Below are 13,366 nucleotides of genomic sequence, written 5' to 3' on the forward strand. Positions count from 1 at the left end.
ATCATCGTATCATTTCAAGTCTTTATCATAGTCTTATAAATTTAAAGGGACCATTTATGAGTAAAATTAATAGAGAATAATTGTCAAACTTTGTTTTTGACTAAGTCAATTAGAAAATTACCAAATAATTTTTAAAAATTTATATCAATTTTCACTACTTATATCTTTTGAATGGTAAAGTCAAATATCATGACCAAATTATTTACTTCACAAGTTTTTTGAGCTTATTAACTTTTTTAGTTCAAATCAATTATTTGAAAAACACATAGGCATCTCTGACAACATTATAGTTATGGTAGTACTAGTGAATTTGACCACACTTCATGTTGTAACAAAATAATTAAATAATATTTTTCTAATATATAAATATCAAAAAGTTCGTATTCAAGTTCAAATTCCTTATTTTGAAGTTTTTATTTATTTTATTATTAACATCCTACTTTATAATCTTCTCTAATTTTGTCCACTTTTCAATTGTTAAGATGTGTAACTAAATTATATTTTCCTAATAAATAAATAGTAAAAATTTAGTATTCAAGTTCAAATATCTTATTTTAAGTTTTAATTTAATTTATTATTAACATATAAATGTATAATAAATTTTTACTATATATATATGTATATATATATATATATATATTTTAATGACCTTCTAGATCATTTATTATGTTTTTATGTTTTCTTGCATTTAGATTTCTTATAGTTTCCCTAAGTCATTTATGACACGTTGAGACTGAAAGTTCGGTTATTGGGCAGTTTGTTTGATTTTTATAGCCACTTACTTTAGAGCTTTCGTAATTAAGAATATGGTATCGATCCTAATGGCCTCAGATGTCAATGCTAATAATCTCACTAGCTCTAAAATATTGATTTTAGGATATGACAAACTTTGGTACGAGTTTTGAGGCATTTTAACTTATTTTAGACTATTGCGTGGATTTTGTCTTTTGGAAGTATGCTAGTGGGAAAGGCCTAAGGTGGCTGATTGATTTGTTCAATTCTATTTTCATGACTGCAAAAATGCCTAAGTCTTGGAGATAGAGTACGATGGTTTCTTTGTATAAAAACAAGAGTGACATTCAGAGTTGCAATAATTATAGTCGAATTAAGCTGTTGAGTCACATTATAAAAATTTGGGAGAGCATGGTTGAACGGAGATTGAGGAGGGTCATGTTTATTTTAGAGAATCAGTTTGGTTTTATGCTTGGTCGCTCAATGATAGAGGCAATTCACCTGGTAAGAAGACTGGTAGAGCAGTATAAGAAAAGAAAGAGGGATTTACACATTATGTTCATCGATCTGGAGAAGGCATATAAAAGAGTCCCTAGGGAGGTTATTTTGAGATACTTGGAGGTGAGAGGAGTATAGGTGTCATACATCAGAGCTATTAAGGACATGTACGATAGAGGAAAGACTCGGGTGAGGACGGCGGGAGGAGACTCAGGGCATTTTTCTATAGAGATAGATTTGCACTAGGGATCGACTCTCAGCCCTTTCCTTTTTGCATTGGTGATGGACATTCTGATGCAGAGTATTCAAGGTGAGGTGTTGTGGTGTGTGTTATTTATAAATGATGTAGTGCTAATTGATGAGATGCAAGGGGGCATGAATGAGAAATTGGAGATTTGGAGGCAAACCCTATAATCTAAGGGGTTCAGGTTGAGTAGGTCCAAGACAGAGCATTTGGAATACAAGTTTAGTAAATCAAGTTAGGAGGATGGTGTGGTGGTGAGGTTGGACTCTCAGGATATTTGTAAGAAGGATAGTTTTAAGTATCTTGGGTCTATAATTCAGGGGGATAGAGAGATTGAGGAGGATGTCTCTAAGCATATTAGAGCAGGTTGGATGAAGTGGAAGCTCACCTCGAGAGTGTTATGTGATAGGAAGGTGCCCCTTAAGCTTAAAGGAAAATTCTATAGAGTGGCAGTCCGTCCGGCCATGCTGTATGGACCTGAATATTAGCCAGTTAAGAACTCCCATATCCAAAGATTGAAGGTGGTGTAAATAAGGATGTTTCATTGGATGTGTGGTCTCACTATAGGTGATAGAGTCAGGAATGAGATTATCTAAAAAAACGTGGGATGGCTTCGATGAAGGACAAGATAAGAAAAGGAAGGTTGAGATAGTTTGGTTATGTGATGAGAAGGAGCATGGATGCCCCTGTTCGGAGGTGTGAGAGACTAGCTTTGGATGGCTTCAAGAGGGGCAAAGGTAGGCCAAAGAAATACTAGAGGGAGGTGATTAGGGATAACATAGAACAACTGTAGCTTACTGAGGACACAACCCTAGACAGGAAGGTGTGAAGGTTGTGGATTAGGGTTAAAGTCTAGTGTGAGTATGTGGGTTGTGGCTAGGTGTTAGGAGAGTGTAGGGGTGGTAATCCTCTTAGGTCTGTGAGTGTATTGTTTACTACTAGGAGAGTATCCATTTTCCTATTTCTTATTTCGTATTGCTTGTACTTAACTTATTTTGTATTTGCTTGATATTTACTATTGTTATTTTATCGCTTATTTATGTTGTATTATACATCCTATTTCGAGTTGCATTATGACCTTGCTATACTATTCTCTCTCTTGAGCCGGGGATCTATCGAAAATAGCCTCTATACTTCTTCGGAGGTAGCGGTATGGACTACATACATTTCACCCTCCCCAGACCTCACTGTCTGGGAATATACTGGGTTGTTATTGTTGTTATGGGTGGATTTTGTCTAAAATGGATGAATAAATATGGGACCTACTTTTTATTAAAGCAACCTCATATGGGGATTTTGATGGCTCTAATGAATCCAAAATGTCAAATTTAGTAGGGTATCATTGTTTGGTTGCATTTGCGAGATTTTGAATGAATCTTGAGGGTCCGATCGAAATTATTCTAACTTTGTAATGTTACTGGTACATTAACACCTAGTGTAGGAAAAAATATTGCTTGCGCGATCATTAGGCATTGGTTGTATTACCAAGGGTCAATTTTTTTGACCTCCACATTCATAGGCCAGCCTTTGCATTTGTAAAGAGGAGGTCATCCAAGCCGATCTTGACTCTTTCTTTATGATTGCAGTGGACTGGATGCATTTACAATGGTCTCTCTAGGCCGGTACTCATATTTATGGAAAGGTCCCACATTCATGAAGAAAGGACCCCTAGAAGTATATAAATGCTTCTCCCTAGTTTTTCAACTATGTATTCTAAGTGTAAACACCATTATAAACCATTGCAAGCTCTAAAATTATGAGGGATCGAGTGTTTAGAGTTGGGATTAGCCTGGGGGTTGGTTCTCGCATATATTATCAGTGTTGTTCCTCTAAGTTTTAGTTAATTTATTATTTAGTCCTCTAATTTGGTTCTTAATTTTTTAGTTTTGGTGGGTTTATTAGGGGTCCAAATTGAGCTTGGATTTTTCCTAATTTTTGGGTAAAATAATCCTTGAGTTGAGGGGGATGTTGTGATAGTTTTAATTTTGTGATTTTGATAGGAAGTCTCTATGTGGGATCTTTTTAGGTTGATCGAAGGCTTCAAAAGTGGAAAGATTTAAAGAAGGATTCTTCAAGCATTCAGCAGTATCCAGGTACCTAGGATTACCTTGTTTATAAATTGTGCTTAATTATGGTATTAGTATAGTATTGTGCTATCTATGGGTGGGAATTTATGGCCTGATTTTTACTTTAACATTTTTTTCTTAATTTAGATGATTAGGTGACTTTTTAAATAGAATTTGAGCTTGCTTTCCCTTAGGTACATATACTTACATTCTTTTGGATTATACTTAGTGATTGAGTGTCTTGTAATGGGATTTAGAGGCCTTAGCCTAGGTTCTGGTATGTGCTTTCCTTAGGTTGTCTTATTGAGGTTTGGTAGTGGGCCCCACTAACTCTTTTTTGATAGAATGATAAAGATACTGCACCTTGTGACTTAAAAATCACTTGAGCTATTTCCTTAGGCCATTAGTGAGGTTTGGGGATTGACTTAGACATTATTCATTCTTTTTTAGATCAGTTACCTTAGTAGTGCAGTATTCAACTTACACCGCGCCTTTGGCCTAATTGATTAGAATCTTCTTAGTCTTAAGAGGTTTGATAACATAAAATTAGATTACAACTGGACTAAATTAGTTAAAACTTAGGTTATAACTATTGATCTTATGATCTACAGTGTCAGTTTGAGTCTGATGATTTCTATATTACTATCATGTATTAGTTTTAGTACGAGTCCAACACGTGCTCCACTATTTTCACTTATAAGTTGTAGTTCAATTTTGTATTTTTTTATATTGATTTTTATTCAGTACTTCTAATTTGAGTATGGCATTTATTCTCATCCTTATAACTTACTCTGGCTCAATGGACTTCGTAGGAGGTTTACCTCGCACTTCTCTTGGTTCTAATTGCATTTGGGTCACCATAGATTGATTCACCAAGTACACCATTTTATTCCTGTTCAAATTTCCTATAGTGTTGAGAGGTTGGTTCATATCTATGTTCGCGAGGTGGTTTGTCTTCATGGGGTGCCCATTTCTATTATTCAGATAGAGGATCTTATTTTATTTTTATCTTTTAGAGAGTATTTTAGTTGGAATTAGGTACTCAATCTGATCTTGGCATTGATTTTTATTCCCAGACCGATAGGCTATCGGAGCATACTATTCACGTTTGGATATATACTCTATGGTTATATTTGGGACTTTGGGGATTAGTAAGGAGTTTGTCTATAATAACAACTACCATCTAAGTATTCAGATGGCACTGTTAATCTCTAGTTGGTTGGTTTGAGACATTAGAGATTAGGCCCTATGGTGTTGAATTACTTTGTAAGTTATTAGATAGAGTTTGAGTGAGTTAGGATAGGCAACGGGTAGCTTAAAGTAGATAAAAGAGTTATGTTGATCATAGGCTTTGTGCCTTGAGATTTAGAGTTGGTGATTGAGTCTTTTTATCACCATGAATGGCGTGATAAGATTTGGGAAGAAGGGCAAGATCAACCACCAGTTTATTAAGCTATTTGAGATACTTCAGAAAGTTAAGGGGTAGCTTATGAGTTAACTTTGCCTCCAGCCTTTTTTGTCATCCATTTGGTTTTTATGTACCTATGCTACAGTGTTATATTCCAGATGTATTTCACATTCTTTGGTGGAACTCAGTTTAGATGGATGAGAGGTTGACCTTTATTGAAGAGTCAATCTCTATCTTGGCCATAGATATTAGACGGCTGTATCCCAGACACATTTTTATAGTTAAGATTTAATGGAGACACTATCCAATTGAGGAGGCTATAAGGATACTGAGCATGAGATGCAGGCCCAGTTTCCTTATATGTTCGAGTCCTCGGGTACTTCCTAATCTTTTACTTTAGCAAATGAAAGTATTTTTTTTAGTAGATGTTCTAGTGATCCTCTAGGTCAGTTATTGTATTTTAGTTCTTTTCTATGTTTAGAGATTTCCTATAGCTACTCCAAGTTATCTATGACTTGGTGAGACTAACATTTTGGTTATGGGTTAGTACGTTTTTCTTTAGAGCCATTTCTTTATTTTAGAGATTTTATAATTAAGAATAGGGTCTTGGGCCTAAACAATAGGTAAATAGCCTTGGATACAAATTTTTATAGTCTCATTAGCTCCAAAACATTAATTTTAGTCTAGTTCAACCTTTGGTCTAGTTTCTGAGACTTTCGTACTCATTTTGGGCTATTAGGTAAATTTTGGATAAAACAACCGTTTAGGTGTGGGATCCACTTTTTATTGAAAAAAATATGGGGGAATTTTTATTGCACCATTGAGTCTAGAATTTCAAATTTGGTATGGTATCATAGTTCGTTTGCATTTAATTTGGTATGTTATCATAGATCATTTGCATTTACAGGATTCTAAATAAATCTCGAGGTCTCAATTATAAAAATTGCAACATGGTAAAGTTGTTGGTGTATCAGCACCAGATGCAGGCTTGGCCTTCATATTAAGAGTCAAGTTTTTGACCTTCTCTTTCATGGTCCAGATTTTGTGTTTTCAAAATGAAGGTCATCCTATCTAGTCCATCCTTCTTATTTATGATTGTGGTGGACCGGCCACATTCACAAAGGTCTGTCTTGGCTAATACTTGCATTCGTGAAGAAGGATCCTTGACAGTATATAAATGCCCCTCTTTATTTTTTAGGCATTTATTCTATATTTAAATACAATTATAGACATTGTGAACTCTAAATTTATAAATGACGAGTGTTTGGAGCTAGGATTAGCTTTGTGGCGAGTTCTCAAACATATTATCATCGTTATTTTTATAAGTTCTGCTTAATTTCTAGTTTAATTCTCAGACTTAGTTCTTAATTTTCAAATGTTTGTGGGACTATTTAGGGACCTAATCGAGATCATATTTTGCCTAATTTTAGGAAAAAATAATCATTGAACTGGGAGGGATGTCGTGATAACTTCAATTATAAGATTTTGGAAGTGGGCCCTATGGGGGATCTTTTGTACACCTAGCATTTTGCATGTTCTGGTTCTATTCATATGGAACTTTGTATAGCCTTGTATACAGGCAATGGACGAGATTTGTTACATGAGAATTAATGGCGTAGATGGAATTCTAGATGATGCTTGTATGTTTTAATGTGACGCAACCAAGTTAACATAGATACAACTATTTAAACTTGGGATCATAATCTAGTATTTGAATCTAAATTTTGAAGTGACCAAGTGTATACAACCTTTAAGTTAGATTAAAGAGAGTAAGAACTAAAAATGGAGTAATTTGTTGAGGTGCTTTCTTGGCTTAATTAAGCTAGTAGGTGAGTCACCTACTTGAGGTATATGAGCCAAGTTAATGTACCAAGTCCATGGATCCAATTTGGGCCTTTATTAATATACTCATTTGGGCCCAAATTAAGTAAAAGAAGAAGGAAAATGGAGAAAAGGCCTAATGCTTAAGTTTGGCAAGGCCTAATTTAATTAATCCCAACTAAGAATTAAGCAAGTAGATGCATCACCTACTTTGACCTTTTGACCAGCTTGAACTCCTTAAGTAGGTACATCACCTACTTGGACCAATTTGACTAATTTTACAGTCCAAAATGCAGCTAAGGAGGTGGCCAAAATAGGGCCTTTATAAGGCAAAGTAGCTGGTCATTTTCCTTCATTTCTAAGTCACAAAAAGGATTATATTTCACAAATTTTCTCCATTCTCTCTAAAACAACAAGGAGCAGGCCTATTTTACTTTCTAAGGTTCTTGAAGAAACCCAATCCTTTGCAAGCCATGGTAAGTGAAAACACTTAAAGTTTATCTTAATTCTTTCACGGAAGATTAGGAAAACATGCTATACATGCCTAATTTTAAATATATGGTAGAATATAAAATAATCTACCTGCTCATTTTTCTTTGTTATTAAGAGACATCCCTTCTCTTCTTTGGTTTAAACTGTGAAGGAAAGTTAAAGTTCTTGAAGAGTTCAAATTAAAAGGACAAGTTGCAAAATATTAAGGTAAGGTGACTACTCCATTTTGTTCTCCTTATATATGAATTTGGGAAAGAATTATGGATGTGTTGTTATTGGTAACTCAGCGGATGATGAGTTCAATATTTGGTTGTTGTGACAAAGGTTAATTTAGGGCTATTTTGTAGACTATTTCGTGTGTATATGTTGGGGGCTTCCAGGTTGATGTTAGGGAAAGGTGTGGTGGTACAATACCAAATTAATTATTGTATACGTTTATTGCCCATTCTATTTTGAGCATTGTTTAGAGGGTGTAATGAAGCCAATGTTATTTTGGGGAATCGTATAAGAATAGTATGGTATGTTGATGTAATTGGAGGAGAAAAGGGTTAAAATAACACTCTTGATTAATAAACGAAAGGCTTACTGCCCGGCTACTATTTTTGTAAAGCTAAGTAGCCCAAATGTGTTGGTTGGTTACTAATACTAGTTTTACTATATACTTTATTATAGATAAGCAATCCTAAAGTTAGGAAGTTAATTGGGTTAACATTATATTTGTACAACCAGGTATGCAAGGCTACTCTATGTCATATATTTTGGCATGAAATCCCATATTTGTGGTACAAAGTAAGCTTCTAAAGCCATCCCATAATAGATGATACATAATGGCATCATATGATCTCTCATGTAGCTAACCACTTTTTTCCCACTCTCTAATATGTTAAAACACCTCACCACATGCTTATTATCAAGTCTGAATTTTTACATTCACTAGCAAGTCTCAAGAGTTCTCCTTTAAGTCAAATAAGACCCATATGTTATTTTTTGCTCCTAAAAATTTCATTCGTGTACAATCTGCCCCATACCTCTTTCACATTGCATTAAGTTTTTATTCATATATCTCTTATTGGTAGATTATTATTTAAAGGTACCATAATGTTATGACCACCAAGGTAACAATCTCAAAGGCAAAATAAACTAAGTAGTGCAAATCTATAAATTGGGTGGCAGCTCAGAGGCATAAGCCTACCATGGGATGATCTTGATACCATTATATATGGGTGGTAGCTCAAGGGAAAAATCATTGCATGGGTCGATCCCAATGTTCATATGTGAGTGGCGGCTCAGGGGCGTAAGACTAGCATGGGCCGATCCAGATTTGTGTAGTTTCCACTAATCAGTTGGTCATTTGCATTATATGGCTTTTAAATTTTAAGAAGTAAGAAGGGTAAAAATGAAGAAAAGAATATAATGTACCCAGTCCCACAAGTTTATATAAAGGTGGTCTACTAGCACGATTTATGCACTTGTACATGATTTGTATTGAGCTTTTGTATCATGCATAGTACCTTCATCCTTACATATTCAGTTTATATTTTTGCACTGATGTCCCTCATGGGGGACTTGTATTTCATATTACAGGCATAGGTACTTCCGCTCGTACACCTCCTAAGTAGGAGCAGGGATATCCAGTGACTATTAGTGAGCTCCAGTTTAATTTGGGGCTTTCCGATTTTGTTTTAGATATTTTGGTATTGTAAAGTAGTTAAGAGTAAGGCGGGGGTTTGTCCTGACCTTAACTAAGTATCTATGTATCTTTTAGAGGCTTTGTAGACCAATGTAAAGTTAAGCATGATAGCGTCTTATCTTTTAGATGTTATGGCCCCAATGGCCAAGTCTGTTATATATAGTTTTGGGTTTGTCATTTATTTCTCATCAATGCACTATATACATGTATGTCAAAACCTTTGGTTATTATAGTTACATGCATGAGAAGTACAAGGTTATGGGTTGGTTCTCTTGGGCCTTCACGGCTATAAGTATCTGTCTGCCCAGATAGATTTAAGGAGTGACATCTTTTTAGACTAATTTCTTACTCAGAGTATTAATATTTAATATGAGTATCATTATTATCATCTTGATAAATAGGCCATTATTTTTATAGTATGGAAAAAGGCGAGGGCTTCTTAGAAGGGGAAAGCTCTAGAGTAGAGAATTCTATGAGCATTTGATGATGTTTGAGTAGGCTAGGATTACTTTGCTTTAATATTGGGATTAATTATGATATTAGTATAGTATTTTACTAGCTATGGGTAGGTATTTATGGCTCGATTATTACTTTAGCATTTGGTGCTTTATCAGCTAGTTAAGGTCCCTTAGGTTAGTATTCTACCATTCTTTTGCATTAGAATTAGTGCTTTTAGTTCCTTAGGTTAGGATTTAGAAGCCTTAGCGAAGGTTTAGGTAGGTGCTTTCCTTAGGATCATGGTTTGCTAGTAGGCCTCATTGTCCGTTTCTGTTAAAATAATTAGTATAGTGCCCCTTATGACTTAACAATCACTTTTGCTATTTACTTAGGCCATTACTTGGTTTTGGGTGTTGAATTATACATTTTTTATGCTCTTTTGGCTCATTTACCTCGAGTCGTGCAGTATTCAACCTTAGACTGCATCTTTGGCCTAAGTAATTGGAATCTTCTTAGGCTTATAGGGTTTGACAACTTAAAATTGGATTATAATGACTTCATTGACTCAAAATAGGTTAAAAATCAAGTTATCACTATTGATATTATGCTACATGGTGCCAGTTTAAGTTTGGTAATTTCTATATTATTATCATGTATTAGTTTTAATTTGAGTTTGGTATGTGCTCAATTGTTTTCACTTATGAGTTCCACTTTGAGTATAACATTCATTATGATGATTATTATTTAATAGTTCTGGTTTGGTTCTGGCATTAATTATTATCCTTATTATTGATCTGGGATAGAAAAACTGGTAAAAAGTCGATAAAAAGGTGGGTATGATTGGGAAAGAAGCATCAGGAATGCATGGACTATATTCTGGACTATTTTATACACATTATTTCCATATTTTGTCTTTGCTTTACTTTATCCTTTGTTTGTACCCTCTGGACTTATAAGGGTTTGGTTGTGTTATTTCCTTCTTGTTTATTCCTTTTGGGCTTATGTAGGCTCGGTTAGGTTATATCTAGACTTTATTTCCACATTTTCACATTTACTTTGTCTTTATATTGTCGCTTGATATGTTCTACTCTTTCCATATTCCACTCCTTTATTATTGACTTTAGTTGCCTTCTCAAACTTTATTAATGTTTTAATTATTATTTTACTTAGTCGACTATGATTCATTTTGAGTACCCATTATTTATTGTACTCATACTACCTTCTGCATCTTCCTTGATGTATATCAAAGTACGAGTCACCTCCTATGACTTTATTCTCGGATTTGCTACTGATTTAAAGATATGGTGCACTTTTGTAATTTAGAGTTGATCCTTCTCCTTTTATTAATTTTGGCTAGTCTTTTGTAAATTCTAAGACTATGCTATATATTTGTCATTGTGTAGTACTCTATTTTTATCAGTGGCTTTTGTACCAACCTTACTAGGCTTAGGAGGGTTTTCTTTGTACATTTTGTCCTTTTCCCTCTCTTGTATAGTATTTTTTATATGGTTATCATTTTTTCTTCTGCTTATATTTATGTTATTATCAATTTTAATCTCATTTCCCTTTATCATCTTTCTGTTAGCCTATTACTTATCGTTCTGAGTTATGGCTTGGTTTAGCTAGTAATGGGTTAAAGTAGTTGCATCAAGACTTGAGAAATTGGATTATAACAGTTTGTTATCAGTGCCTAGGTTCACTGGTACTGTTGGTACAATAGAAAAATAGAGTCCTGTGAATTGGTATGAAGAATTTTGTTTCCTCTCTTCGAGAGGCTATGGGACATTCTTAGGAAAATTTCACATTTTTGTTTATTTTTGTGTTTAGGTCTTTAGTAGCTTCTATATGCCTATTTATTTCACTCTTTTGTAGATGGCTAGGATGCGGGCTATGACTGCTATAGATAGGGACCCGGGGCCTATAACTACGGCACCTGTTAGAGGCTGAGGAAGACCTAGAGGTCGAGGCCAGGCTAGAGATGTAGCACTAGCTAAGGGTCAAGACAATGAGCCTTCACCAGAACCTATTATTGGATTGAGCCTGAGATAACTCTACAGGTTCAGCCACCCAAGCAGTAGGTGGTTAGGGGCAGCCCAAGCTCTGCCATAGTTTATATCTTTCTCAGCTCTCAAAGATACTTTGGTTTATTTATTGGGATTAGTAGTTGGTCCTCCAATGAATGAGGGTAAAATAACAACCCAGGGTGGTATTGATTTAAGAGAAAAATGTATAGCTATAGCTCTTAGAGTAAAGGTTCGGTGAGCACTGATAGTTCCACACCATGACTGCAAATAAGAAGAGGTGCTAGGATGATTTCTAAGATTGAGTCCCCCCTGATTTGTAGGGGCCCCAGGTGAGGATGCCTTTTAGTTTTTGACTAGTTGTGAAGAGAGGCTCTATAATTTAGGGTTAATGGAGTAACATGGTATATATTATGCCATTTTTTAGTTTTGTCAGGAAGACAAACATTTTTGGAGGGAATATATGGATTCTAGGAAGTTAGATCTCTACTTATGACATGGACTATGTTCTATAATACTTTCTTGGAGAAGTATATGCCTCGCAGTCTATGGGAGTATATGAGGGATCAATTTATAGGTTTGGAGTTGGGCTTTATATTGGTTGCTGAGTATGAGGCAAGGTTTTATGAGTTGGCTAAGTATACGTATATGATCCTACTAACTGAGTATGAGCAGATTTGATGCTTTTTATAGGGACTAAGAGTTTCTCTTCACATGACTACTCATAGTTAAGTTGCTTCGGAAAGGTATTTTATAAATATTTTTAATTATTCCCAAACCATGGAGGAGATGCATAGCAATGTCCAACGGGACTACAATAAGAGACCATAACATTAGGCCAGTTATAGTGGGAACCAAATCAACTCACAGTTTAGAGGCCACAGATTTTAAGGTAGGTACCCCCAAAGCCAGTCTTAACAGCACCAGGGTTGCTGTAGTAGACCCTCTCAAGCAACACTTTAAATTTTCTATAGGGTCAGCCCAGTTGTAGTGACTATAATAATTAGAGTAGTTGCGGTCAGTTATTGAGGGGTGCGTTTTAGAGTTCTCAAGATGACGTAGCCATTCTGGATTAGTCAAACTTTCTTGATAGAGCAGAGTTCTTAGGGCATGTTATGATCATGGTATAGTAGGCTATTTTTCCAAAGAGTATCATTGATACAGGACGATTGAGCCAGCTATACAAAGTGCTTAGTGAATTAGATTAGTATCTCCTCTAGATAGGGGTGTTGTCGATATTTGAGGGTGGTCCTTAGGTAGGAAGGATAGGTAATCGCATAAACACCTAATATAGAGGTAGACGAGGTCACATATATACAATACCTAGTAAGCCAGAGGTTGAGGCTTTGGATATTTTTCTTATAGGTATAATATCAGTATGTCATCAATTAGCTTCCATTTTGTTTGATTTTGGCTCTACTTATTTATATATTTTTGCATATTGCGCATCGCAGCTAGGGTTTCCCTAAGAGCCATTATCTACTTTTTTATGTATAGCTACTCCTGTGGGTGATCTTTTAATAGTGGATTGGATATATTGATCATATTTACTGAATGTTTGAGACTATGACACTCAAGGTGAACTATTGAGCTAGACATAGTTGATTTTGATGTAATTTTATGCACTTACTAGTTATCCCCCATCATGTTGTCTTGGAATGCTTTTCTAAGACCATAACCTTATCCATGCCTGTCATACCCCCAGTTGTATTATAGGGTTCTTCTGTTATGCACCAACAGATATTATTTCTTATTTTTATGTTAGGAGACTGCTATCGAGGGGTTGTATGGCTTATTAAGCTTTCATTCTTGATGTTAGGGCTTAGAAACCTTTTTTTGACTCTGTTCCTATAGTCTGTGAGTTTCCTATTATTTTTCCTATAGACCTACCTAGCATTCCTCGTGAGTGTGATATAAAGTTTGCTAATGACCTCAAGCCAAGCACCCTACCTATTT

This window comes from Capsicum annuum, chromosome 11 (genome assembly GCF_002878395.1).
Source record: "Capsicum annuum cultivar UCD-10X-F1 chromosome 11, UCD10Xv1.1, whole genome shotgun sequence".
NCBI classification, from domain to species: domain Eukaryota; kingdom Viridiplantae; phylum Streptophyta; class Magnoliopsida; order Solanales; family Solanaceae; genus Capsicum; species Capsicum annuum.